A 27,113-nucleotide genomic window follows, 5' to 3' on the forward strand; every position below is an offset into this window, starting at 1 on the left:
ACCGGTCTACCTAGTGGTCTGCAGCATCGCCTTGTGGTGCAAACGTGGGCCTGTTAATCTGTGACGTGACGCACAACAGCCAAGAAAAACAGAAGCGTGGCTAAGAATTTAGTAATTTAAAAAAAAAGTCTTTTAGATACAGTAGTAGGTATTAAAAAGTTTTGTGTTTAAATGGGGTTTGCCTTTAACAGTTAAAAAATTATATGGTAAAGTGTAACTTTCCGTAAGAATTCTTTTTTTTGCTTGCTTGTTTTACTGATAGGTGCGATCGCATAATTATTATTGATAATGTTTTATTTAATTTTAACACTACTACTTTTTCAGTGAATCTTTAAATCTGTTGTTTTTTGTTAGGTTCGTTATTTAAACATATGTATGTAATACACTCATATTAACACTAATCATATTTTTACGTTTTTATTCATCATTTTCAATGCCCCCTCGGTTGCATCTTTGTAAAGGACTGTGAATTTTTTTAAGTTTTAGTTTGTGTAATGTAAATTGTAAAGAGCCGTTTAATAATATATTTTGTCTTTTTTAAGTTATAAATCATAATAAAATAAGAACACCATGCAAACTACCTATGCAATTGGTCGACCTCTTTCTATCCCTGAATCTACATACATAATTATGATATAAATAATCTTTAACATTTCTTTCATTGCGGGGGAGGGGTGTCATAATGAAAGTCATGTTGGAACCACTATATTAATGCGCGAGTGTCTAAATTTAACTTTTCTAACATGCCTTGAAAACCGTTCTCTTAAAAACATAAGTAACGTTCACCGGTCAACGGTCAACGTATTCTCGAAACTGTATGGCCAAGAAAAGTTTAACCAAAAATCCTACAAGCTCTTCTTCATTTGAAAAATGCATATTTACAATTTTAGTTCATTTTAATTTACAAAGTTTGGATGTGACAATTTCACATTCCTGAGAGCAACGACGATTGAACTTGTTTCCATGGCTAACTAAGTGAAATTAGTCAAGAAACATAGGAATTAGCTATAACTCAGTAATTTTATGAAAAAAAAACATAGAGCTTATATTCCTGAAAAGCTTAAAAAAATGGCGCTTTTTATGGAGTCATATGACCTATTATATCAAACCTACTATGGTTTCCATTTAAAAAAACATATGTTTGTGTCATATGTCAAAAATGACAGGCTTTAGAAAATCGAATAACCTAACCTAACACAAACTCATTAGGGATGTGAGTATCTACAACTTTTATCTGAAAACTTTTTGTCTAAAATAGATTATAATAAAATTACGAACAATTTTTAAAATAGCCAGAATTTTTTTTTCGAAATATCTAGTAAGCCATGAACTTTTTCAAAAATCTGAAAGGCGCATATTTATGATCCCACAAAACTGCAATTCTTTCCCCATTAACCGACTCTCTATCTCCAGTAGTTTCTGAGATACCCATAGAGAACATCGTAGGAAACACACCCGGTATACAAATACACGGGTTTAAATAGCGAGTATACCAAAAAAGTATAATTTGTGAAAATTCTAAAAATAAAAATAAAAAACATTAAAACATATTTTCATATCTTCAGAAGATCTAACTTGTATTATAATTTATTATTCCAGCTAAAAACTAACTTGTTCTAACAAGATTTTTAATTTGTATTAAAATTGAATACGTATTAAAATATTTTAATGGTATTTGTTCTGAAATATAAAATTTGATAGCATTAATCATCAATCGCTTTTTAAAGCCATAACTTTTATTGAAACACTTCCTAAAAACAAATAAAATATGAGATTTATTACTGCAGTTTTACTCCTGCGCTATCGATGCACTACTTGCACTTTTTGTATGTTTAGAATTTAGGTTATTTTTAAAACGATCTACTTCTGACGATATCCCGGTTAAAATTAGAACAGTGGTGGTAACAGATTTTATCTGGATAATAATATTTCATATAGAAAACAGGAAGTAAACGAAACAAGAAAAAATTATGACTTTGTATGTATTTATAGAGTTAAGAGGTAAAAGCAATTATTTTGTTGCTTATTTTATTTATATTTTCATTATTAAAGAAAACATCAATTCACCACAATACACCCAAACACTTTTACTTTTGCACTGGACGCACCTTTCTAAAACAGATTATTAAAACTAAATTTATAAATAATAGTTTAGTTTTAATCATCTGCTTATGATATGAACGTGGTCAGCAAAACGCGCGCCCAGTCCAACAGTAAAAGTGTTTTGGTGTATTGTGGTGAATATGTTACGGTTAAAGTCCGATATCCGGTTAATGTCGACATTAACATACTAATGTTTGGGTTTTGGTGGTTTTGTTGTGTGTTATTCTCGAGATTAACCGGGTAATGTCGACATTAACCGAACATCGGACCTTAACCTAACAAATATACCTTACACCCTACTATACTATATTACAGATCTATGCCAATGTATCAAATTGTGAAATTTAATCAAATAAAAAAATATATAATAGCTCTAACAGCCTTAAAGGCTCATTGGTTATCTTTTGGATTGGTTATCTTTCTCCATTTGTTCCTGTCTTTCGCCTTTATTCTCCACCCTATCCATTTTTATCCTTCTCAAGTCCTCTTCAACATCCTTTTTCCATCTGGTTCTCGGTCTACCCCTCCTTCTCTTTCCACCTATTTCACGTTTTATTATCATACTAGGAATTCTTGCCTCAGCCATTCTTTCAATGTGTCCCAGCCATCTCAGTCTTAGTGCTCTTGCTATTCCCGTTATACTCGGTGCCCGATATAGTTGCTTTAATTCTTCATTTGTTCTTATGGTCCATATGTTGTCTATATTCTTTTCTCTCAAAATCTTATTACTCAGTATTTTTTCTTTCCTAAACGTCTAGCCTCGAACTTTCCATTGCATCGAACGTCCACGTTTCACATACATACAGCACTATTGGTCGTATCATTTTTTGGTACATTCTGATTTTTAAACTTCTAGAGATGTTCTTAATAATTTTCTGTAGTGCACTAGAACATCTATTTCCTGCCATTATTCTTGTCATAATTTCTTGAGTTACATTTGGTTTCCTTAGAAATACGGCTCCTAGATATGTGAATGTATCTACTTCTTCAAACTTGTATCGTTTCCCTCTCTCAGAATCTATTTGTAGACATATCTTCCCTTCTCAAAATCCTTATCTCACCCCTCCATAAATTTCGTTTTCTTCTCATTAAACACTAAGCTTCTTTTGTGCGCTTGAACTTCTAGTCTTTTGGTCACCGATATCAGCTCTTTCCGATCTCTTGCTAAGATAACTAAATCATCTGCAAAGGCTAAGCATTTGTGTCTTTTTGTATACAGAAGGCCCTCTCTGTTGATTCCCGCATCTTTTATAACTTTTTCTACACTAAACAGTACTGGAGATAGTGGATCCCCCTGTCTTAATCCGTCCCTGATTATAAATTTTTCCGTTGTTTTCTTGTTTACTTTGACTTCATTTGCTGTCTCTTGGAGTGTCAATTTTATCATCTTGGTCAGTTTCTTGCTAACCCCTAATTTTGTTAGTGCTTTAAACACCTCCGTCCCTTTAACTTTGTCATATGCCTGCTGAAAGTTGATAAATAGGAGTATTGTCTGTTTTCCGTATTCATAAATCTCCGCTTGTATTTCTCTAAGGGTACATATTTGGTCAACGGTACTTCTTCCTTTCCTAAATCCACATTGGTACTCTCCAATTTTCTCATTAACTTCCTCCACTAATATTTCTTTTATATACCGACCTGGTCATTTGATTACTGTGTATAGGATTTTAACGTGTAAGACAGAGAATAATATAAATGACCGGTTGACAGACAGAGAGACAGCATCAAAAGGGGCAGGCGAGAAGCCGGTGCGACCTATACAGTGTTGCCGGTTTTTACGGGTGTGGGCAAGGTAAAGCATAAGCATGGTGGGAGAACGCATTGAGAGTGGCGGTGCTTTATGTTAAGGTTCGTATTCACTATCCGAAAGAACAAAGGAATGAAATTCGGTATATTTGGACAGCAAACCGAATGCATGCGGCCGTTCGCCATTCGGTTCGCTCCATCATCCGTTTTCAGTCGGTATATCAGAGACGTTCGCAACCGAATGAAAATTATAGAACCGCGCGAACAACACTGGACGTTCGCTCGGATAGTGAATACGCACCTTTATGTAGATGAAAGGGTGGGGAAAGGAAATAGATCACCTGAGATCCAAACTATTTTTGCATCATTCTTTTTCGCCTAGCTGTTTCGGTATGTACGTTAAGTGTTTCAAAATGGCTATTTATACGACCGAAGAGAAGGTGCATATCGTTAAATGGTTTTACATTTCGTCTAGTGTGGAAGAGGTCATTGGGCGTTTTGTGTTCACCTTTTCAAGATCGCCCTGTGCCTTGTGCCACAACTGTACGCAACATTGTCCATAAATTTGAGCAAACAGGCTGCATTGCGGCGTGCAGAAATTGTGACAATAAGGAAGGCGCAGAGAAGGTGATTCCCGACAAGGAAATTAATATTTGTGCCGCGGTCGAAACAAGCGAACCTTGTTCAAGCCGAAATATAGCCGAACGAGTTGGTTGCAATGCTCGAACGGTGCGCAGGGTTTTAAAAAAGCATGGATATAAGTCCTACAAAATTAGTACCACGCAAGAAATTTTTCCCGCAGATTGTAATAGACGTCTGGAGTTTTGCGAGGTTGTAAGAGAAAGAGCCGATCGGAATAATTTATTTTTGGAAAATATATTATTCTCAGATGAAAGCTCGTTTCCCTTACATAGCTACCACAATCCTTCGATAGTACGTTATTGGTCTCGAGAAAATAAGCACCTTAGTATGGCACTGCGGACACAATATCCACAAAAACTAAATGTTTGGGCTGGCATGCTGCAAAATCATATCATTGGGCCTTTTTTTATTGATGGTATGTTAACAGCTGCCAAATATTTGGATATGCTACAAAACCAAATTGTACCAGCAGTTCGAAATTTGCCAATCAATTTTGAGGAAGTGTGGTTTCAGCAGGATGGCTGTCCTGCGCATAACGCGCGGAACGTAAATCTGTTCCTTCAAACCACATTTCCCAATCGGCTAATTTCCACACAAGGCACAATTAATTGGCCACCACGTTCTCCTGATTTGTCGCCCAATGACTTCTTTCTGTGGGGATATGTAAAAAACTCCATTTATGGCCATAACCATGAACGACCCATGAATATTGACGAGCTGCGATTAAAAATCGTTCAGTCGTTAGAAAATATCCCCGCTGTTATGTTAGCTAAAGTTAGGTCAGAGTTTTATAACCGTCTTGGCTATTGCGAAGCACAACAGGGAGGTATTTTTGAACCTTTGATTTAATTTTTTATAATTATTTTGCTAATTGTCCTTTTTTAAAGTTGATTTTTAGTCATTTTTTTAATGCTTGTTTTAACTTATGCTGAAACAGCAACAAAAACATGAGCAGTATAGATACAACCGGACGTTTAATTATTTTTATTGTTAAAAGATTAAACGTCTCGAGATGTATGGATAACCTTCAAAATCGTAAATATATTGTAGAATGATGTACACCCAACCCCTTTCAAATCCGACTGATTTGATTTCTGTCTACCGTTCTAGGACTTCGATACTGTCAGTGTTGCCAGATGAAGTTTTGAAAATTTCCTGAAGCCTGGTTGGCACGGTCAATCAACCAACAAAAATATCTTTTTAAAATATTTATCTGATGATACTTTTAGAAATGCCAAGTTTGAGAAAACAAATTAAATACACACACTAAATTGTGTCCAAAAATATGCTTTCTAAAAAGGTATTTCCTGGATAGAAACCTTAATGTTAGGGAATATTTCTTAGACCTGGCATCTACGGCCATATTCTCTCCCACCACTTGATTTGTCTCACCCCGCCTCTCAAAATGTGGAAGCCATGCATATCTCTTCGCACGTGTCGCCACCAAACCAAACCAAACTCTTGAGTCATAGGCGTACTAATATTTTATTTTCATTTAGATTTAGTATTACAGCCAATTTTAGTTTAAAAGTTTTGCTTATGAATTCTGTAAAATTTAATTTATTAGGATTTTAATAATAATCTTTTTATGACAGCTGACAATGTTTAAGATGCAAACAGTGGAACAACGCCTTCACCACGCTGCTTCTTAAGCCCCATACATACTCAATATAAAAAAAACTCATCGACATGATCAAAAAGTTTTATGATCAAGCGGGGATCAAGCGCATCGTTTTTATGATTCTTATTGTGCTACACTTTAAGGGGTGTGAAATAAATTACTTATTTATAATAATACTGAATTTATGCGGGGTGGTATAACTAGTGTTATAACGGTTGTAGCTATAGTATTACGGGCAACCAACGGTCCAGCTACGTCGAAACACCGGTTCCCATTAGAACACCGAAGTTAAGCGACGTAAGGCGATACTAGTGGATAGACGGGTGACCAGTTCGAAACTCTGTATCGTGCTGTTGTCCAATAAAGGCAAAAGTGTAAAATATTTTGACACACACTGCTCATTCACGCCGGTTCAAGGCCGGATGAGATCGGATATCTCGTGAGTAAGAGTCGATTTAGACACTTGCTCGGTCATTGACCGAGGACCGCTGTTCGGATTCCGCGTAAACAAAGTAGGCCCCGTCCAAATTAGCCCTGGCAGCAAAAAGGAGATGTTAACTTCAAATCTTTTACTTTACTTTATAGTATTACATTATAACATTATCATGTCATAATATTATGAAATAATATTTCCTACTACCAATTTTTTTAATATTGGTACAGCAAACTTATCAGTATAAAGTTTTACTTATCTTTATCCTTTTTATTGCTATTTATAATTCTGAATACGAGGATAAGAAATTTTAGTTTTCAGTACGCCTATGACCGAAAGCGAACGTCTACCTCCCGCTTCATCAGCGGCCATAATTGGATGGAATCAGGGATGAGTAAATATAAAGGACCATAAAATTAATAAATTTTGCTGGTCTGCTGCAACACGTAAGAAATATTTATTGATGGATCAGTATGACAGAGAAGTAATAAAAAGGCCGTTTTTATGAATAACAAAATGGTATTTGAACATCATAATATAATCATATTGAATTGACAATAGATTAATTTATCAGCTATCCGCAGAAAATTGACAATAATAATAAAAACATGACACATGGCAATTAATATAATTCCAAATTAAAAATGGATAAGAGTTTTCATTCATAATAGTAATACAGATATATTTCAAAGAACTTTACTTAAAATTAAGTTTTTTAATTTTGTACTAGTTTATAGCACTTGGTGGTATAACTTGACAAAATAATATCAATCATTAAATAAAGCATAAACGAACCAATAAATAAACAAAAAGGTTAATTTATTTAATAAAACGTACAACGTACGGCTTTGTATGCCGATTGTCGTGTGTATGAAGAATAAAGTCAACGTTTGTTCAGTACAATACGATATACTGAAAGAGAAAAGACTATAAAATACGGGAGAAAAATGAGAAGTTTATTACCTATCCACTTAATCCGGATCGGTCGACAATAGAATTTTGATATTTACAACATTATGTAATTAATTGATTATCGGTCCTATTATGTAACTGAGGATGTACGTAACTAAGTAATAGAGCATATTTTTTGGTTAGTTTATTTAATGAAGCGTACACACGGCTTTGGTTGCTGATTCTCGTGTGTCAACGTGTTCAGTACAATACGATATATTGAGAGAGATGTTGATGCACTATTACGTAGACACGTACATCCTTAGTTGCATAATAAGACAGATAATCTATTAATTCCAAAACGTACTAAAAGCGTAAATTCTGTTGTTGAACAATGTAATCAGTATGATTACAGATTAAATAATTATGGAGGTGCATATGAAACATTAAACGATTCATCATTGTGTTAAGTTATACCACGTAATTTAACAAAAGATCAATCATTTAATGTCTCACTTCACACTGGCTCACTCCATTATTATTTAATACTGATTAGAATGGTCGACAATAGAATTTGCACCATTTACTACGTAATACAGCATATTTTTTGGTTAGTTTATTTAATGATATAACCGATAAGGTACACACGGCTTTGGGTGCCGATTGTCGTGCACAGAGTCTATAGACTCTGTGATTGCATAAATGAACAAAGAGAAAAGAGCAAGAATTTTCCCAAGCGTATGAAGTTGAGCTCCGGATTAAGTGGATAGGTAATAATTTTCTCTCCCCGACTTACAAGATTGCCATAGCGATTCACTTCTAGACATGTAGGTAAATGATGACTAAAATAAACGACCCAAGATTTTCTTCTTGCCGACCAGTATATTATCGTAGTCTTAAAGAAATTAGAATAAAATAAACTATGTTAAAAATGTTCATGTATACTACTGAAATGAAGATAATATATTTAAGCTAAATGTAATCTATTACAGTTGTAGTAAAATGAGTAACTAATTGTTGAAAATCCAGATCCAACCCTAGATGCCACATTTTTTTGAAACGTCTACTTATGCGGTTTGAAATTTTGATGCAAAATCTGGCTATACCGCTCAGAAGAAATGTTCCCACCCATACCCACCCAACTTTTTTCTCTTTTTAATACATTTGATTTGCCATTAAGCTGCCTACATCACTGTCTTACACGTTAAAATCCTATACACAGAGTTGACCTGTCCCGATGTGAATATCGTCAGTACTTTATAAGCTACATTTAGGAGAGCTATACCTCTGTAGTTTTGACACTCACTCTTATCTCCCTTCTTAAATATAGTTCAGATTATTGCTTCTTTCCACTCTTTTGGTATTTCTTCCTTCTCTCATACGTCTTTCAGTAGTTTCTGGATGTGTTCCGTCAACTTGGACCCTCTATACTTAAATACCTCAGACGGCACGTGACCATTTCCGGGACTTTTGTCATTCTTTAAATTCTGGATAATTCTTTGTACACTTTCATAATTCGATGGGAGTATCTCTTTAATCTGATGTGCTATATTTATTTATTTTTTGACTATCTATACTTATTTATTTTTTGATTATCTATATTTATTTCATCATCCTCCTGCTTGTCTCGCGTATAATAAGTATCATTCAAATGAAATGTTTCAATAGTTTAAGTTCTAATACTAACGATTAAGTATAAAAAATTTTATACAAACTCTGTTCAATGTTTAAATACGCTTTTTTACTCTACTTAAATTATTTCTGGTACAAAACTAGTTAGAAAGATGCGTATTCATTATCCGAACGAACGAACGAACGAACGAATGAAAGTGCGGTATATTTAGACGGGGACCGAACGCATGCGGCCGTTCGTTCGTTCGTTCGCTCGACCATCCGTTTCGAGTCGGTACATCAAAGGCGTTCGCCAACAAATGCCTCCGGTCTTATCGTGCGGTTCTATCGTACGGTCCCCGTCCATACCACTAGCGAACATTCGTTCGTTCGTTCGTTCGTGCGGATAATGAATACGCACCTGAAGAAAAATATTAATACCAAAATAAAGTACGTAGCGTAAAATAAAGCCAAAAATGTATACAGACGCAGTAAAACCTTACGTAATGTATTCTTATTAATTATTTAAAACATAGGTATTCGTAATATTAATTAAATAATTATTTATAATGGAATATATTCAAAAAATTAATACAATTTTAAAACAGTTTTATAAATTTTATTTTTAAAACTGCGTAAAATATAACACCAGAAAACTAATTACTCTATGTAGAAGTTTTAAACGCATTAGGTACAGGGTGGGTCAAATTCGACGATTTTAAATGGAAACTCCCTTTTCTATAGGAGATAGACAAAAACTAATATGGGTGTCTGGAGCTCAATTTTTCTCAAAAACATGATGGTGAAAACCGCATATCGATATCTGTTACCGTTTCGGAGTTACGGGGTGGTTTTCAAAAATATGCATTTTTAACAAATCGCTCTAACTTTTTTGCTATGGAAAATGTTGTATTTTTATGAAAACATTTCCGAAGCAGCTTTTTACGTAGAATTTAATGGTTTAAGTATAATTTTTTTAAAATTAATAATTTAAGAATTATCGACAGAAAATTTAATTTTTTATATGGGACACCCTGTATATTTTTAACTTATTGAAAAGAATTTAAAATTACCTTTCCAAAAATATAACACACTTGATATTTTGCTCGATTCCTCTTCGAGATATAGAGTATATAAAAATTCGCCCGCTTTAAATAAGTAGGCTTTGAACGGCACCGGCTGTAATACAAAAAAATTCTAGCTGTGAACATCAATTAAAACGAAAATAATATTTGCTATGAGAGATGCAGAAATTTATAACAATTTAAAATATATTTAACCAACATCAACACATTTAAATTATATCTAATAACAATAAAAATAAATAGCAAACCAAGACATGATATTTTGCTACAGGTGTTCGACATATCGACCGTCTTCTGTTATGGACAGACGGGGCAGTTTTTGAACATTTCTCGCGGAATTCATTAACTCAGTAGGGGTGACTCATTAACTCAGTATACCCCCTCATAACTGCTAAGTATTTCTAATTCTTGTCTAGGTTATACGGAAGAATAAAGAACCTTTATCCTTCCGCATATATATCCGCAAATAGATCCATGTGGCACTAAGTCAGGCGGCCTCGATAGGATGGGATCTTGGTTAGCTAATTCAATTATTCTTGAAATTGGCTGCAAAAATTTGCTGATAACTTCAGCGTTCAGAAGCGGTGCGTCGTCTTGGTGGAAAAATATGTTTTCGAGTTCCATTAAGGGCATATCATCAATAAGGGGTCCAAAGTCTACTAGTTAAAAGTGACGAATTTTTAAAAATTCTGTATTTCGAAGGGGATTATAACAAAATATCAAGTGTGCTATATTTTTGGAAAGGTAATTTTAAATTCTTTTCAGTTAATTAAAAATATAGAGGGTATCCCAAATAAAAAATCAATTTTTCTGTTGATAACTCCTAAATTATTAATTTTAAAAAAATTATACTTAAACCATTAAATTCTACGTAAAAAGGTGCTTTGGAAATGTTTTCATAGAAATACAAAGTTTTCCATAGTAAAAAAGTTACAACGATTTGTTAAAAATGCACATTTTTGAAAAACACCCCGTAACTCCGAAACGGTAACAGATATTGATGTGCGGTTTACAGCATCATGTTTTTGACAAAAATTGAGCTCCACACACTGATATTAGTTTTCGTCTATCTCCTATAGAAAAGGGCGTTTCCATTTAAAAGCGTCGAATTTGACCCACCCTGTACATACTTTAGTTTCATTTTTCACTGGCTGAAATTTAAATACGAAAAATTAGAATTAATATCATTTAATCAAAACTAGATGACGTTAATAGAAACTATGGCTATTAAATCTTATTATCTATGGCTTATTAAGAAATACGCACTATTATAATTTTAATTAGTAAATTATAAATTAATTAGTAAACTTTCCAAATATATAATCACTTTCACATATATTAATGAAGGCGTAAAAAAGTTTCTGATATTTCTAAGTAAAATCCGAAATTGATGATAGAGATTGATGAGTGAGTGATTCATAACTGCCTTTAATTCTTACAAAATAGGTTCCCTTATTTGAATGAAGTGTGATTCGGACAAGCGGTATTATAAATTGACATTTATTTTCATTTAAAGAGGACAACGGCCCAGCTACATCGAAGTGCCGCGCCAGTTCCAAATAGATCAGCAAAGTTAAGCGACGTTAGACGATACAAGTGGATGGACGGGTGACCGCCTGAAAACTCTGTTGTCTTGTTGTTCCATGGCAAGAGAGTAAAATCTATTAACACACACTGCCGTTCACGCCGGTTCGAGGCCAGATATGATTAGATATCTTAGTAAGAGTCGATTTAGACACTCGCCAAGTCGGTAGGCCATTCACAGTGATATGGCCGAAGACCGCAGTTCGCATTCCGCGTAAATAAAGTAGGCCCCGTCGAGATTAGCCCTAACAACAAAAAGGAGACGTTAACTTAAACTACTTTTACTTTAATTTTTCATTTAAAACACATTGTTTTTTTCTTTAGTTCTCTGTAAAATCAAAATGCTGAAAATGATGTAACTATTCATTCACCCTGGTTTCTGAAATATTATTATTGTTATTTCCTAGCCGCGATCCAATTCAAAATGATCGTTAAACGAAAGAAACAAAAGCCAAACTTCGAGAAGCAGCAATAAAGGTAATTATAACGTGCACCTCGGACATTGTACCAAAATGGAAAAACATAGAAGACTACTATAATATCTGAAGCTAAATATACAAATAGATATTTCATTGAGAAGAGGACATTAGAGATTATAGAGGGATCTGAAAGGGATTGTTTGCAAGGCCCTAGTACGCGAAACAATGGATTGTTTTAGAAATATAATACTTATAAATCATACAATTATTTGAATAGTTCTAATGGAATATTTGTGTTAAATTAAAGATGAAAGTGTTAGGCACTAAAATTAATTTAATATGATGTATTTAAGTATTATATTATTATTTTACGATCTAAATCGGTATAGTCCGGGAATAGAAGCATCCAAAATTAAAAACATGTATACAGAGAAGACCAGGCTACTAGTAACATAGCAAGTTGCCGGACGAATTTACGTTTACCCGATTTGCGTTCGTACTCGAGGTTCACTGCCGGCTAGTCGGCTAGTCAGGCAGTACGCAGTTGCAGTTGTGCTTGGACGGGTCGGTCGTGACAGACTAGGAATACGACGCGAGGAGTGCCGAGTATTTATTATTTTCATTTTAAGTATTTACCTTCACTTAAAGTAACATTTAAAATAAAAATACTTAAATATTTATTATTTGAGTGTGTTTACAAGCCAAAACTAAAAATAAATAAATTCTTTAAACCCCAGAAAAACTAAAATATTACTCTAAATAAAAATAATTTATAACAAGTGTTCAAAAAGACCACTTTTTGTGCTAGACAGGCGGTCGTAAAATCCTCGTCTGACATTGGCTGACATATTAGGGCTAATAGTTTGGAAAGCCCCTCGTATTTTTACTTGAAGCTCATCCAGATTATTAGCCCTATTATGACCATATACTTTGGATTTTACATAACCCCACAAAAAATCATTGGGAGAAAGATCTGGTGATCTAGCGGGCCACAGAATAGTTATGTCCACTAATTAAACGGTTGGGAAAAGTATTGTTCAAATATTCTTGAACAATACGGGCATTGTGGACAGGGCAACCGCCTCAGCAATTTGATTACTTGAAAAAACGTGGGATTTTGATCCGCGGTTGCACAAATGTTTGTATATCCCGATAAGACCTATTTTGGAAATACCATTTTACAATTTGAATTTTCTCACGAACTTCGTAAACATCCATTATTTTACTTAAAAATCAATTTTACACGAGAACTGTGGCGAGAATCTATGTATTCGTTTTGGCTATTAAAACACGAATAAATACAAATTCTGAAACATTCTTATCACATATCTACCTATTTTTATTTTATCGTATTTTTTCGCCTGCTTTTTATCCGGCGGACGGGTATACGCTAATTCGTCCGGCTCTGCCTATGTTACTACTACGGTGGTCCGGTCTGTATATTAGTATTATTTAATTGAAATTTATTCTTGGTCTTAGATCAGCAATTTAAACACATAACATTATAAGTTACATTTATTTACGTTTCGACCATGGTTAGGTCTTCTTCAGAATGTATTGTTACGTTTTTCGTCGGTTCCGTGTGGATAGAAAGTCACAATTTATTTAAACACTATTTATTTAACACTAATTAACAAAACTAATAACGATAAACGACTTATAGAACTATTTACAAACGATTTATAACTAAGAATTTATTTTGAATTTTAGCGCGTCAACTGTATATTTATAACTGCCCTCTCTAGGCCACTGCCGCCGGCTTTTTATACCGACAGGTAAAAGAAATCTAGAATAGTCCAAAGATCGTTAGGCGCATAGAGAAGGTTTTCGAATGTTCTCGTATGTACGCGTCCATTCTAGTGGGTCTCGATTCTTCTCGAACAAATGAATCATTGCGGTGTCTATGCGATGTTAAGGTCATCCGAGGGCGGGCCATATTGTGAGGTTAGGTCGAGTCCACACCGGCTCGCAACACTGCCCCCTTCTTAGGGCACATGCTCGTCCCGAGATGTATACGGTGAATGAAGGTATTTGCAAAGCTGGCCCCTGGTACATTGCGAAGTCTGGTAGAAATAGCAGTCTACAGTTTTTTCTCCCGATCTCAGCTTTGGGTTGTAGCAACAAACGAGGATCTCGATTCCCGTAAATCTGAACAAGACTTCAATCATGTTCCGGATTGTACGCCAACTCAAACCATCGAGTCCACACGCCAGCTTCGGAATGGCTAATCGTGCAATGTTGTTGTTTAGCAGGGCTTCTCTCAGTTCAATCAGGGTCTTCCATAGATTGAGATAAGTCGGCTTACTCGGGGACCATTCCTTGGTGACCAGGTAGAAGATGTGCCTTGCTTGACCATGTGCATTGTCGGTTAGCCTCAAGACGCTTCCAACCTCTGGATCCTGTCGGCGTAGTTCTCCGACACGCCCAAACTTCTCATTGAACGTCGCAGCGATTCCTCTGGACATCCGCAAATCTCGAGCCACACAATGAGCGAGCGAATAATCAGGAGGCACGGAAAAGAGGTCTCGTTGATCTTCTTTGGTTACACCATAGCGAGCCTTCTCACTGCTGTTGTATCGGGCCATGAAATCGTCAAAGGACATCTCCGAATCAGGGGGATCAAAGCTGCAGGTTCTCACGGTCCCAGCACGATCTTCTATTTCGCCTTGGTAGGGGCTCAAACGGTTGAAATGGACTACCCTCGGTTTTCCTTTTGGCAATTTTCTGATACGGTATACGACGTCATTAATTCTATCCATGACTTCGTATGGCCCTTCCCACGAGGATTGTAGCTTCGGAGATAACCCACGACGTCTCTGCGGGTTATATAGCCACACCAACTTCCCTGGTTGGTATCCTCCATGCTCAGCTTGAATGTCGTAGTGTTCCTTCATTCGGTCACTAGCACTTTGAATATTTAGGCGGACTCTCTGATGAATGTCGTCCATCCTTTGACGTAGTGTGTGGACATAATCTTCTCCGGCGACTTCTTCTCCCGGTCGGCAACCAAATTTCAGATCACAGGGTAGGCGCACTTCCCGTCCCATAACGATGCTGGCTGGAGTTTGCCCTGTAGATTCTTGGACGGATGAACGGTAGGCCAACAGGAACAGGTGAAGAAATTTGTCCCAGTCTCTTTGGTGGTCAGAGACTACTTTGGCCAGATAACGGTTGATAGTTCTGTTCATGCGTTCAACCATCCCATCGGATTGTGGATGTAGAGCAGTCGTCCTGGTCTTGCGGATGTTCAGGACTTCACAGACGCCTTGGAACAGATTGGACTCAAAGTTTCTTCCCTGATCTGAATGAAGCTCCATGGGAACACCAAACCTGCAGATCCATTCTTTAACAAGGGCATCAGCAATCGTGGACGCTTCTTGATTTGGCAACGCGTAGGCCTCGACCCATTTGCTGAAGTAATCCATTACTACCACAATGTATTTGTTGCCATCGTTCGTCTCCGGGAAAGGACCAGCCACGTCGATCGCTATTCGTTCGAAGGGACTACCAACATTGTACTGGCGCATAGGGGCTTTACCACGCTTTTGTGGCCCATTAATGGCTGCGCAAATGTCACATTTCTTACACCAGGCCCTCACATCTTCTTTGCAGTTCACCCAGTAGAACCGTTCACGCAGCTTGCCAAGTGTCTTGGTAACACCAAGATGTCTCCGCTGGTTCCATTGTGAACTTCCTCCAAGACTTCTGGGACCCTCTTCTTTGGAATGACGATCTGCCTTCTCTCTTCTTGTCCCTCCGGTCTCTCGATCACACGGCGAAGTAGTCCGTTATCTATTACCAAGGAATTCCACTGGGCCCAGTACGACTTTACGTTCGGCGAATATCTGCAAACTTCTTCCCACGTTGGTCTTTGGCCTGTGTTTTCCAGTTAATTACTAAACCTAATTCTGGGTCACTGGTTTGGTCATTTGCAAGATCTTCGGGTTGCCAACTATCATTAACCACAGTTGTTCTTAGGAGTTTCACTTCTTTCTCTTCTGCTCGGGAACAATGCTTACAGTCCTTAGCGCAAGGTCTTCTGGAAAGTGCGTCGGCATTTCGATGGATTGCCCCAGCTCGATGTTCTGTGTCGAAGTCAAATTCTTGTAATCGTTCAATCCATCTAGCTACCTGCCCTTCAGGATTCTTAAACTGCAACAGCCATTTCAAAGCAGCATGGTCTGTTCTTAACAAGAACTTTCTTCCATAGAGATACTTGTAGAAGTGTTCCACTGCTTTAACTACTGCTAGTAATTCTCGTCTGGTTACACAGTAGTTCCTTTCCGGTTTTGACAAGGTCTTACTAAAATAACCAATGACTTTTTTCTTGACCATCCTGGATCTGAGACAGAACAGCGCCTAATGCAACATTGCTAGCGTCGGTATCCAATATAAAGTTTCCGTTGCCAAGAGGGTAGCTAAGTATGGGCGCACTAGTCAGGGCCTTCTTCAATTTTCGGAATGCCTCGTCAGAATCTGAGTCCCAAGAGAAACGCCTCTCGCCTTCGGTAAGTCTGGTCAATGGTTTTGCGATGGTGGCGAAACCCTGTACATAGCGTCGATAGTATGTGCATAGTCCCAAAAAGCTTCGTAGTTCATGTTTATCTTTAGGTATCGGCCACTCTTCCACTGTCTTGGTCTTCTGTGGATCTACCGCAACTCCTTGGGAGGAGACTACATGGCCCAAGTAGTGTACCTTTTCTTGACACAGATGACATTTCTTGGGGCTAAGTTTCAAACCAGAACTCCCTAGTCGCTTGAAAACTTCTTCCAAATTCTTCAAATGATGGTCAAAGGATTTCCCAACCACTATGATCTCATCCAGGTACACTAAACAGGTAGTCCAGGATAGTCCCTTTAACACAGACTCCATTAGTCTCTCAAAGGTAGCTGGCGCGTTGCACAATCCAAAAGGCATGACGGTAAATTGCCACAGTCCGGAGCCCACCGAGAACGCTGTCTTCTCTCTGTCTTTCGGCGCCATGTCGACTTGCCAATATCCACTCTTCAGATCTAACGTAGAGAATATCGTTGACCCCGCCAGCGTGTCTAGAGTATCGTCTATCCTCGGCAGGGGATAACTATCCTTCTTGGTAACATTATTGAGCTGCCGATAATCAACACAGAACCTGGTGGTACCGTCTTTCTTCTTTACTAGTACTACCGGCGATGTCCACGGGCTGTTAGATGGTTCGATGACACCCTCTTCTTTCATTTCTCGAAGGATTTTATCAGCTTCTTCACGTTTGGCGAGCGGAAGTCTTCTCGGATTTTGTTTGATTGGTCGTGCATCTCCGGTATCAATTTTGTGTTGTACTAAATTGGTACGACCTCTCTGTCCTGCTTCTCCTTTATCAAACACATCTTGATACTTGATTATCAGGTTTCTCAATTTTCTTCTATTTTCGGGAGATAATCCTTTAACGTTTACTAACTCCTTCACCATTTTGTCCGGAATTTTTGAAGTCGAAACTTTGGAGGCTTCCACGCTTCGAACGACTGAGGAGACCGAACAACAGTACCCTAAGAGGGTTCCCTTCTTCAAGGATACAGAATAATAATTCGTGTTCATTACTCTCACCGGTACAGTTTTCTTCGCTCGTAGCAGGGCTTTTCCAACAGCGATCCCTCGTCCTATTTCGCTGTCATGGTTCCTTGGCTCCAACAGAATAATACTCCCATTATTCATTTTACCTTCTAGGCAACCATCCAAAAATATCTCACAGCGCTCAGGGATCGAAACATCTTCTGCTACCACCACGCGAAGCGTCTCCTCACATTTTCGATGCAGAACCACTTCTTCTTCATTTATTTTCAAAATTCCTTGTTTGAGGTTTAGCTCAAAACCTCTAGTGGTCATGATGTCCATTCCGAGAATAAGTTCATCTTCGATGTCTGCTACTAACACTCGATGATTAAAACAGGTGCTTCCGATAACAAAATTAAGATCTACCTCTCCATGGATGAGAGCGGAGCTTCCTGTAGCTGTACGTAGTCGCCATTGTGTTGTTTTAATCCTTTTTGATGTTTTAAGGATATCCGCCTGATGATCGTTTTGGTTGCACCCGTATCCAAAAGCATGGTTCGTAACTCTCCATCCACGAAACCATCCACAAAAAATGCTGTTGAACTTGTGTTGTAGCGATGCGACTTGAGCAGTTTTGGTTGGAACCTGTTGGGTACTGCTCGATATGTGTCCCTTTGATTCGACACTTGGCGAAACCGGGTCCACGTCTTTTCTTTACAGTGACTTCTTACGTGTCCTGCCTGGCCGCAATTCCAGCAACAAGTCGGTCCTTTCTTGCCCATGTACTCCTCCATGACTTTCCGCACAATGCTTTCCACGGATTCGTCGGAACATTGGTTGACCGCCCGTACTCTCACTAGAGACCGAGAACTTTGTTTCGCGGCCTCAAATTCTAGGGCACGTGCTAAAGCATCCACCAAGTGCGTTGGATGGGCCAGGAGAAGTGCTTGTCTTGTCTCGTTATCACGTAAGCCGTCGGAGAATGCCTGTACTGCCAGCCGCTCCATAACATTCTCTGGCGTAGCAGGGTACGCAAGGCGAACGAGGCGGGCTACGTCGGCTTCAAACTCCTGCAGAGACTCATTTGACTTTTTGAATGCGATTTTTAGCTGGGAATGATAGACATGTTCCAAATGAGCTTGGCCGTACCTCATTTCTAAATGTCGTACCAATTGCTGATAATCTCCCTGTTCCGATGGTGACAATGTCTGCAGGATATCAGTCGCATCTCCTCGCAGTGCGACAGTCAAAGCGGTAGCCTTTTCAGCGATTGTCCATCCGTTCGCTCTCGCAGCGGCCTCAAACTGGCAAAAATAATTGGCCCAAGCGGTTTTTCCGTCAAACTGTGGAGGCTTAATAACTGACTTTGAGATATACTTATTTTCGACTAGTTTCGGTGCCTCCGATGTTTCTTGACATTTTGGTGAATTGGCCTTTTCTATTTCTTGTTTTAAAATTTCGATTTTTTTATTTACATCGTCCTCAATTTGTGTTATTTTGTCTTGTAGCTCCGTAGAATTCTCTATCATCTTTTCTTCTAATTCCCTGGAATTTTCTGTTATCTTTCCTTCTAAATTAAGTATTTTATTATTAAAGCTGGCCTGTATGTTTTTAGAATTTTCTGCGATCTTATCTTCCAAAATATTAATTTTATCACTGATTTTCTCTTCTAAATTAACTTCCAAGTCAATTATTTTACTATTCAAATTGTTCAAGTTGTCGTCTAATTTTTGAGAATTCTCTGTCATTTTATCATTCAAACTGTCTTCTAATTTTTGAGAGTTTTCCGTCATTTTAGCTTCTAATTTTTGTAGGCACGAGTCAAGGTCACCTTCGAACTCAAAGCAAAATGTGTCCGGATCCTCGCCTTCCTCCCTCAAAACGTCTCTCAGTCTAGTTTGCAAAATGCTTTTCTTTCCATCTGTCTCGCACTCTCTCTCTTCCAATATGGATTTCAGTTCGGACACTTTCAAGTCTTTCAACAATTTCTTCGGAGCCATTGTTAGTCTTTTTATTTTTCTAGTCTATCACACACGCCACACCTGACACCAATTGTTACGTTTTTCGTCGGTTCCGAGTGGATAGAAAGTCACAATTTATTTAAACACTATTTATTTAACACTAATTAACAAAACTAATAACGATAAACGACTTATAGAACTATTTACAAACGATTTATAACTAAGAATTTATTTTGAATTTTAGCGCGTCAACTGTATATTTATAACTGCCCTCTCTAGGCCACTGCCGCCGGCTTTTATACCGACAGGTAAAAGAAATCTAGAATAGTCCAAAGATCGTTAGGCGCATAGAGAAGGTTTTCGAATGTTCTCGTATGTACGCGTCCATTCTAGTGGGTCTCGATTCTTCTCGAACGAATGAATCATTGCGGTGTCTATGCGATGTTAAGGTCATCCGAGGGCGGGCCATATTGTGAGGTTAGGTCGAGTCCACACCGGCTCGCAACAGTATTATTATTTTCGAAGAACACAATTCAATTTCAATGTTACAATTAATAGTTATATAAAAAAAACTTTATTATTATTATAGTTTAGCCATTATTAATCCAAATCAGAAACCGATATAAGAAAAAGTTGTGTGTGCACTGTGTGCCAATATTTGAAGTGAAACTTCTTATTAACAGCTACTAAATTGAAGGATTTGAAACACATGTTTAAAAAAGTGTAGATTGGAATGTTGAAAAAGTAATAAATTAAAAATTAATAAATAATATGATTTATTTTCACAAAATTTGTATTAAAATGACCGTTTGTCCCTCTGAGGACTCCATTCGAAGAAAATAAAGACAATGGAAGTCCGAAATTCTTTTATTTTTGATTATATACGTGTCATAAAAGTAAAAACAGGTATAAATGGGTTATTTAATCTTTAAACTTAAGCACTTAAGCGACTCTGTATACGGACACGACTTTAATAAAACCTAGATATTGAGTGACGTCGAAGTTTCATCGTCCTTTTTGCTTCCGCAGATGAAGTCGTGCACGTGCCATAAAACTTTAAAGTCAAAGCCGATTAAGATACGGAAAAACGTTAAGTATCGGACGTTGTTCTAAAGGAAACTTTGTATATGGAGAGTCGAAAGATAGAAAATACAAAATGGTATCCTCAAGAAACACTTCTGGACTTTTTTCCAGTCGAAGAAAATCTACAAAATAATTTGTTTACTTTTAAATAAGGTATTTTTTGTAAACACCGCTGCGAGACCGATTTCTGAGCGGTATTTTACTAATAAAATAAATTTGCCTAACGGACTAAAAAATGCTTAATGTTTTAGAAGTTATATCCCCATCGTCGGAAGCAAAAAAACACAAAGAACAAAGAAATTACTACTTAAAATATCGAAACACAACTATTCAAAAACACTTTAGTTTTTTAGCAGATACATCTGTTACAAACTGTTCACAGTCTGTTAAAATAACATCATATGAAGTCAAACTTCATAATTCACAATTACTTAATGAGGTAAACCTAAAAAGCCTCAAACTTTCTGTATATGATTATTTTTTATATGTGTTTTACTGCGAATTATTACTTATGATATGGTTATTAAAATCAAAGAAGCCATAGCCATACATTACTGACCTCGACAGATGTACAAGAGCAATACATTTATTTATATTAGATTCGATTAAAAAAAAAAACGCTTTCATTTTTCGTCTAGAGGCTATCGGTTTGTTCATCATAATTCTTGCGTTGTTAAATTTTATCCTGTGTCATTTGTCCCATGAATGCTGACAAATCTTGTAAAAATCGCTCTTTTTTAAATAATCTTTGTGTTCTTTAATTCGAACATTTAACGGTCTCGGTGTTTCACCAATGTAAAATGTATTACATTACATTCACATGGTATTTTGTATAATTCCCTTAAATAATAAACTGAAAAAAGACCTCAACTGGAATTCCGTCAACTGGACTCGACCACCAAAGGATTAAAAAATTAAAATCAACATTTAAAAATCAAAAGTTGTACTCATTTCCGCTGAAACAGGAAGTGACCGAAAAAAATCGAATACGTGAATCAATCCTAATTTATGTCATATACTAATATACCAAATTTCAATTTTTTATCTAAAAAAATAAAAAAGTTATAGGGGTGAGCCACTTTTGAGACGCACCCGGTATACTTGGGACAGCTAATACACAGTTCGGGATCTTTATTACCAGAAATCAACAGAAGAAATTAAGTTACCATAGAGTACTTACAGAACAAACTCAATCATATTCAAATCGAGAATGCTGCTTTATTTAAAGAAGAAACCACCAATGTGTAGTACCAGGTAATGACCATTACAGTACTACCAGTCACGCGAAGCCTGGACACTTTAAAGGGACATTATAAGTAAACTGCAGGTCGCACAACGCCTAATTGAACGAAATATGCTGGGAATAATCAAGAGGGATCGTAAAAGAGTAGGGTGGATACGACAAAAGACCCAGGTAATAGACCTAGGTCATCCACAGAATCAAATCAAAAGTGGCAAAGGGCAGAACACCTGGCAAAAAGGACGGACAACATATGAATCACAGAAATTTGGTACCCACGAAGAATTATTAAGAGACCTAGAAGAAAACCGAGCCTGAGATGGGATCATAATATTAGGAAAGTATAGCATAACCAACAGTAGACAACAATGGACCCAACTTTCAAACCCCTCTACAACCTAAAAAAAGGCTTTCGACAGCTGCATCCTACCTGTGCTTACGTATGGCTTAGAGACTATGGCAATTACCCGAAAAATAGCAGAACAACTACGAGTTGCACAAAGAGCCATGGAGAGAATAATGTTAGGAGTCATCATGAGAGAAAAAATGAGGAACACCCACATACGTGAAAAAACAAAGTAATAGATGTTGTTAAAAGAGTGGCAAAACTAGAAGAGGCAATGGATCGGGCATGTGACAAGGCAAGGTCCAGACCGATGGCCCCAAAAAGTCATACTATGGAGACCTAGCGGAACAACAAGAAGTGTGGGTCGACCAAAAAAAAGATAGTGGGGTCGATGACATCAGAACAGTAGCAGGAAGACAATGGATGAGATTAGCTAGAGATCGCGAAGCATGGAAAAACTTAAAAGAGGCCTATATCCAACACTGGATGGAACTAGGCTGAGAAAGAAGATGAAGAAGAAAAAGAAATATCCAAAATAGCGCAGTTATGTATAAGTCAGAAAATAAAGACAATGAAAATTCGACATAGCAGTTTTATCTTATAGAAACATAAATATACACACTTTTTCTAGAGGGATTGTCATTTCTAGAATTTTTTTTTGGAACAGAAAACAATAGCTTATTTACTAATAAATATAACATAAATAAAAAATCATAGACTGACAATTTCGTAGAAGTCAAATAGTATTATCTATCCTCTAGACATAAATAGAGAAATATTTAGACACGGCTTGTTGAACCTGCATTTTTTAGTTTTCCGTATTTCATTTTCCAGGATTTTTCTTTTAAAGGAAAAATATCTCTCAATAAAAGTCTGTCTACATTGGCTTGATTTAGTCTGAACAACGGTTTGCTTAGTGAAGATTCTTTTTTAAAAAAAGGATAACCTGCAGCATATTTTATTAAAACGAGATCTCATGTTGTTTGAAATAGAAGTTGCACAGACGTGTATGTAAATATTGCAATAAATCTCGTACAGTAGAGTTTTATTTTATTGGAATGAAGCTCCCTATATTAAATAATAATTTTAATATAGTTTCTAGATTATTTTTATTGTAAATTTTATTTCGTTTTTGCTCTTGAAAAAAAAATAATCTGCATTTTTTAGTGTAGTATTTCTTTAATGACGAAGCCAAAATTCTCGTATTAAGATGCTCAAAATTACATAAATAAATAGAAAATAAATTATTGGGGCTAAAAGGAAATAAAATAAATACGATTAAATATCGATTTAATGCCGGTGGTGAAATCAAAATAAACAGTGGAAAGCGCTAATATTTTTAATACTAAAGTTACAGCGCAGTTTGGCTCGCTAATCCTATTAGAACATAGAGTAAACACAGAGACCCAAAGCAAATCCGATAAGAAAACATTCAGTAAAAAGTTGTGTGCAGACCTAGACGTTACTTTTCTGTTATAATAAAATTAAATAAAAAGAGGCGATACAAAAATTAAGTAAAATCCAAAGAGTAAACTATTTTACAATGGTAACTATAGTTTTCAATAATGATACAAAAATTATTCCTTATACAAAAAGATGTTTTATGCTTTAGAAAAGTAAACACAATGCTATTTCAAAAAATTAAATAATCAGAATTAACATATTTGTCTTCTCTTTAAAATATCCTAATAGCATTACACCTATCAGTGCCTACCGTTAATAAGAAGATATAGTTTATACACACAACCAAACTTATATGGAATCATCTATTATTTTTCATAATTTTTGAGGCATATGAACATTCTGTGTTAATGTATTAAACTCAGTCCTTACCAGAGGCTTTTAATGAAAAATAATCCACATAGCAATAAAAAAAATAATTAGTTCCCAAAATAAACACAATGGTATTTTTTTGGTTATTGAAATGGAATGAGATTTAAATTTTTAATGATCAAAAGGCAAAAAAAATTAAAATTGATAATATTTTTTTTATATTATCAACCTAATATTATTGTCACCCTATTTTCTGACTTACACATAACTATCTCATCTCATCTATCAAATATCATCCATTATCTTCCTGCCACTATTCTGATGTCATCGACCCATCTCTTTTTTTGGTCGGCCTACACTTTTTGTTGTTCCTTTAGGAACCCCCGTCTCCATAGTATAACCTTTTGGGGCCCTGCATCGGTCTGGATCTTGCCTGCGATCCATTGCCACTTTAGACTTGCTACTCTTTTAACAACATTTGTTACTTTTTTTTTGACGTATGTGGGTGTTCTTCATTTTTTCTCTCATGATAACTCCTAACATGATTCTCTTCATAGCTCTTTTTGCAAATCGTAGTTGTTTTGCTGTTTTCGGGTAATTGCCATAGTCTCTAAGCCCAGGTAAGCACAGGTAGAATGCAGCTGTAGTAAGCCTGTTTTTAGGTTGATAGGAACTTTTTTATCTTTGAAAATATCGCTCATATTTACAAATGCTACCCATGCCAAATGGACACTGCGTTTGATCTCAGTGTTTTGGTTCTCTTTACCCAGCTTGATTTTATGACCTAAATATAATATATAATGGTCTACGTTTTCAATAACTACGTTGTCTACGGTAATGTTATTGCTATTGTTGCTCATTATCTTGGTATTCTTCAAGTTCATTTTAAGGCCAATTTTCTGGGATTGGCCATTTAGCTTCTTGAGCATGGTGTTCATTTCTTGATTGTCGGTGCTCAGCAAGACAATATCGTCTGCGAACATAAGATGGCTAAGGTGTACCTCATCGATGTTTAGACTTCTATTTTCCCATTCTAATTTTTAAAGACATTTCCCAGTGCCAGTGTAAATAACTTGGGAGAGATGGTATTTCCTTGTCTCACGCTTTTGCCGAGTGGTATTTTTTCTGTTGGTTGTAGGTATGGGTAGCATTTGGAAATATGTGCGATATTTTCAAAGATAAAAAGGTGCCTTTCAACCTAAAAAAGGCTTCGTTTTTAGTTCGTTACATGTCTTTTATATATGATGTCTGGCGTATCATCACCGGATTCCGTATAGTTCAGGTCTGATAATTTATTTGGAACGCTTGGTGTAGTTTTAACGTTCCCAAGTCGACAACCATGCTCTTCAGTGGAGGCGCTGTTAACATCGTTTCAAGGTTTCGCTCTCCGCGATATAACCTCACTTTTGGTTTGCCGCTCTGTCACCATCAGCAACCCGGCTTTTAGAAATGGTAATTTAAATCTTGCTGCTTAATTTGAATCGGCTGTCATTTCAAAGCAACAGGTAAAGATGAGATATTATCTTTTTTTTGATTTGCTATTTTTACTGCGTATTTTTAGGATAGAGTTTTGGATTGGCCTAACTCAGCTTGTATTTGGTGTTTGCTGACACATTGGTTTCGTTTTATCCTCCAGAATGTTGAATAGAAGAAAGGACAGATGAATTTGTTTATTATTAAGCGCTTGGAAGTATTTCGAGATGGGATTATTTTGTTTATTAGACCTTGTTTGGTTTTATACAAGATGTTAAGGAAACTTAATATTTTATATAAAATTATTTTCTTTTTATGTGGTTTCTTAGATTAAGATTAATTATTTTAATCTCTTTAAATTTAAAATTGCCGCACTTATACCTGCTTCCTGCAACATTAGTGTACGCATGCCCGAACACTAGGAAGTGTAGCACACAGTCTATTACAAACCGTCGTACGACGAAATTGGTCAGCTAACCGGTACGCGCCGAAAGTCTGAACTTAAAAGTTAAATCCCTTCAAAGACGATTCATGTTAGTGTATGTGTGAAAATTAGCGCTGAGAAGATCAAGATCGAGAAGAGGGAATCTGAAGCTGTCTGAGACGACCACTAAAGGTAGGAGCAGGTATTAACGTAATTTACATTGATAAAATAAGACCAGCCAAACTAAAATTTAAAATTAATACAGTCCACAACTGCATTTCTGCACACAAGAGTTTCGTGTTGTTAGGGTCCTATGGATGGATGTCCCATGTACGGGTAGCAATTCCTATGGACGGATGTCCAAGGTGCGGACAGTTTCCTATATAGGGATGTTTATATCATGTATAGAGATTGCCTCACACAAGACCGCTTTGTGTGCCAAATTGCTAGAAGTAATTCCAATGTTTCTCAACCAGAGCTACAAAGAGAACTTCCGGCAACTACAGGTGTGAACATTTCAGTTGAAACAATAAGAAAAAGGCTTTGTGCTCGACGGTTGTATAGTAGGAGAGAGTGGAAAACATGCTCCAAGACAACGTTGACCATTTAATAAAAAGCTTACTAGCGCGGATAGAAGCTTGCATAACGGCTAGAAGTAGCAACACGGATTATTCATTTGTTATCGGATTATCATTATTGTTCATTTGTAATTTGTAATTGATGCAGTACGATCCATTCAGTAATTGGCCCTTGCTATTGATTGGTGTATACTATATAAAATAAAAAATAAATAAAATAAAAAAATTATATTTAAACCGTCGTTTTCAAATAACATTTTTAACGAAAATTTAAGTTATCTACTTGTAAACTCAAAATACAAACCACGTTTTTTACATAGTCATATTCCAGACGCTTTTATACATATTATAAACCTTACGGCAACTTTTCATGAACTTTCCAGCATGGCAAACATGTTCGTCTAGGAACTTTCTATGTCAACTAGTCGCGAAGCGTAAATTTTAATATATCATGCGGCGAGATTAAAGTTCGCCAACTTAAAATTTTCTTTAGAGAGTCTCACGAGGTACCACTCATCAACTAAAGTAAAGTATTTTGACAGTATCAGTGATGAATAAACCATCTAAAATTAC

General features: G+C 36.4%; 1 protein-coding gene across 1 annotated transcript in view; it reads right to left on the reverse strand.

Annotated features, from left to right (window-relative positions):
* Positions 1–27,113, reverse strand: part of LOC115885808 (protein yippee-like 2) — a 417,160-nt gene that overhangs the window by 278,185 nt on the left and 111,862 nt on the right. The window lies entirely within an intron of this gene.

The sequence above is a fragment of the Sitophilus oryzae genome, unplaced genomic scaffold, assembly GCF_002938485.1.
Source record: "Sitophilus oryzae breed Bouriz unplaced genomic scaffold, Soryzae_2.0 scaffold_41_pilon_pilon, whole genome shotgun sequence".
NCBI lineage: Eukaryota > Metazoa > Arthropoda > Insecta > Coleoptera > Curculionidae > Sitophilus > Sitophilus oryzae.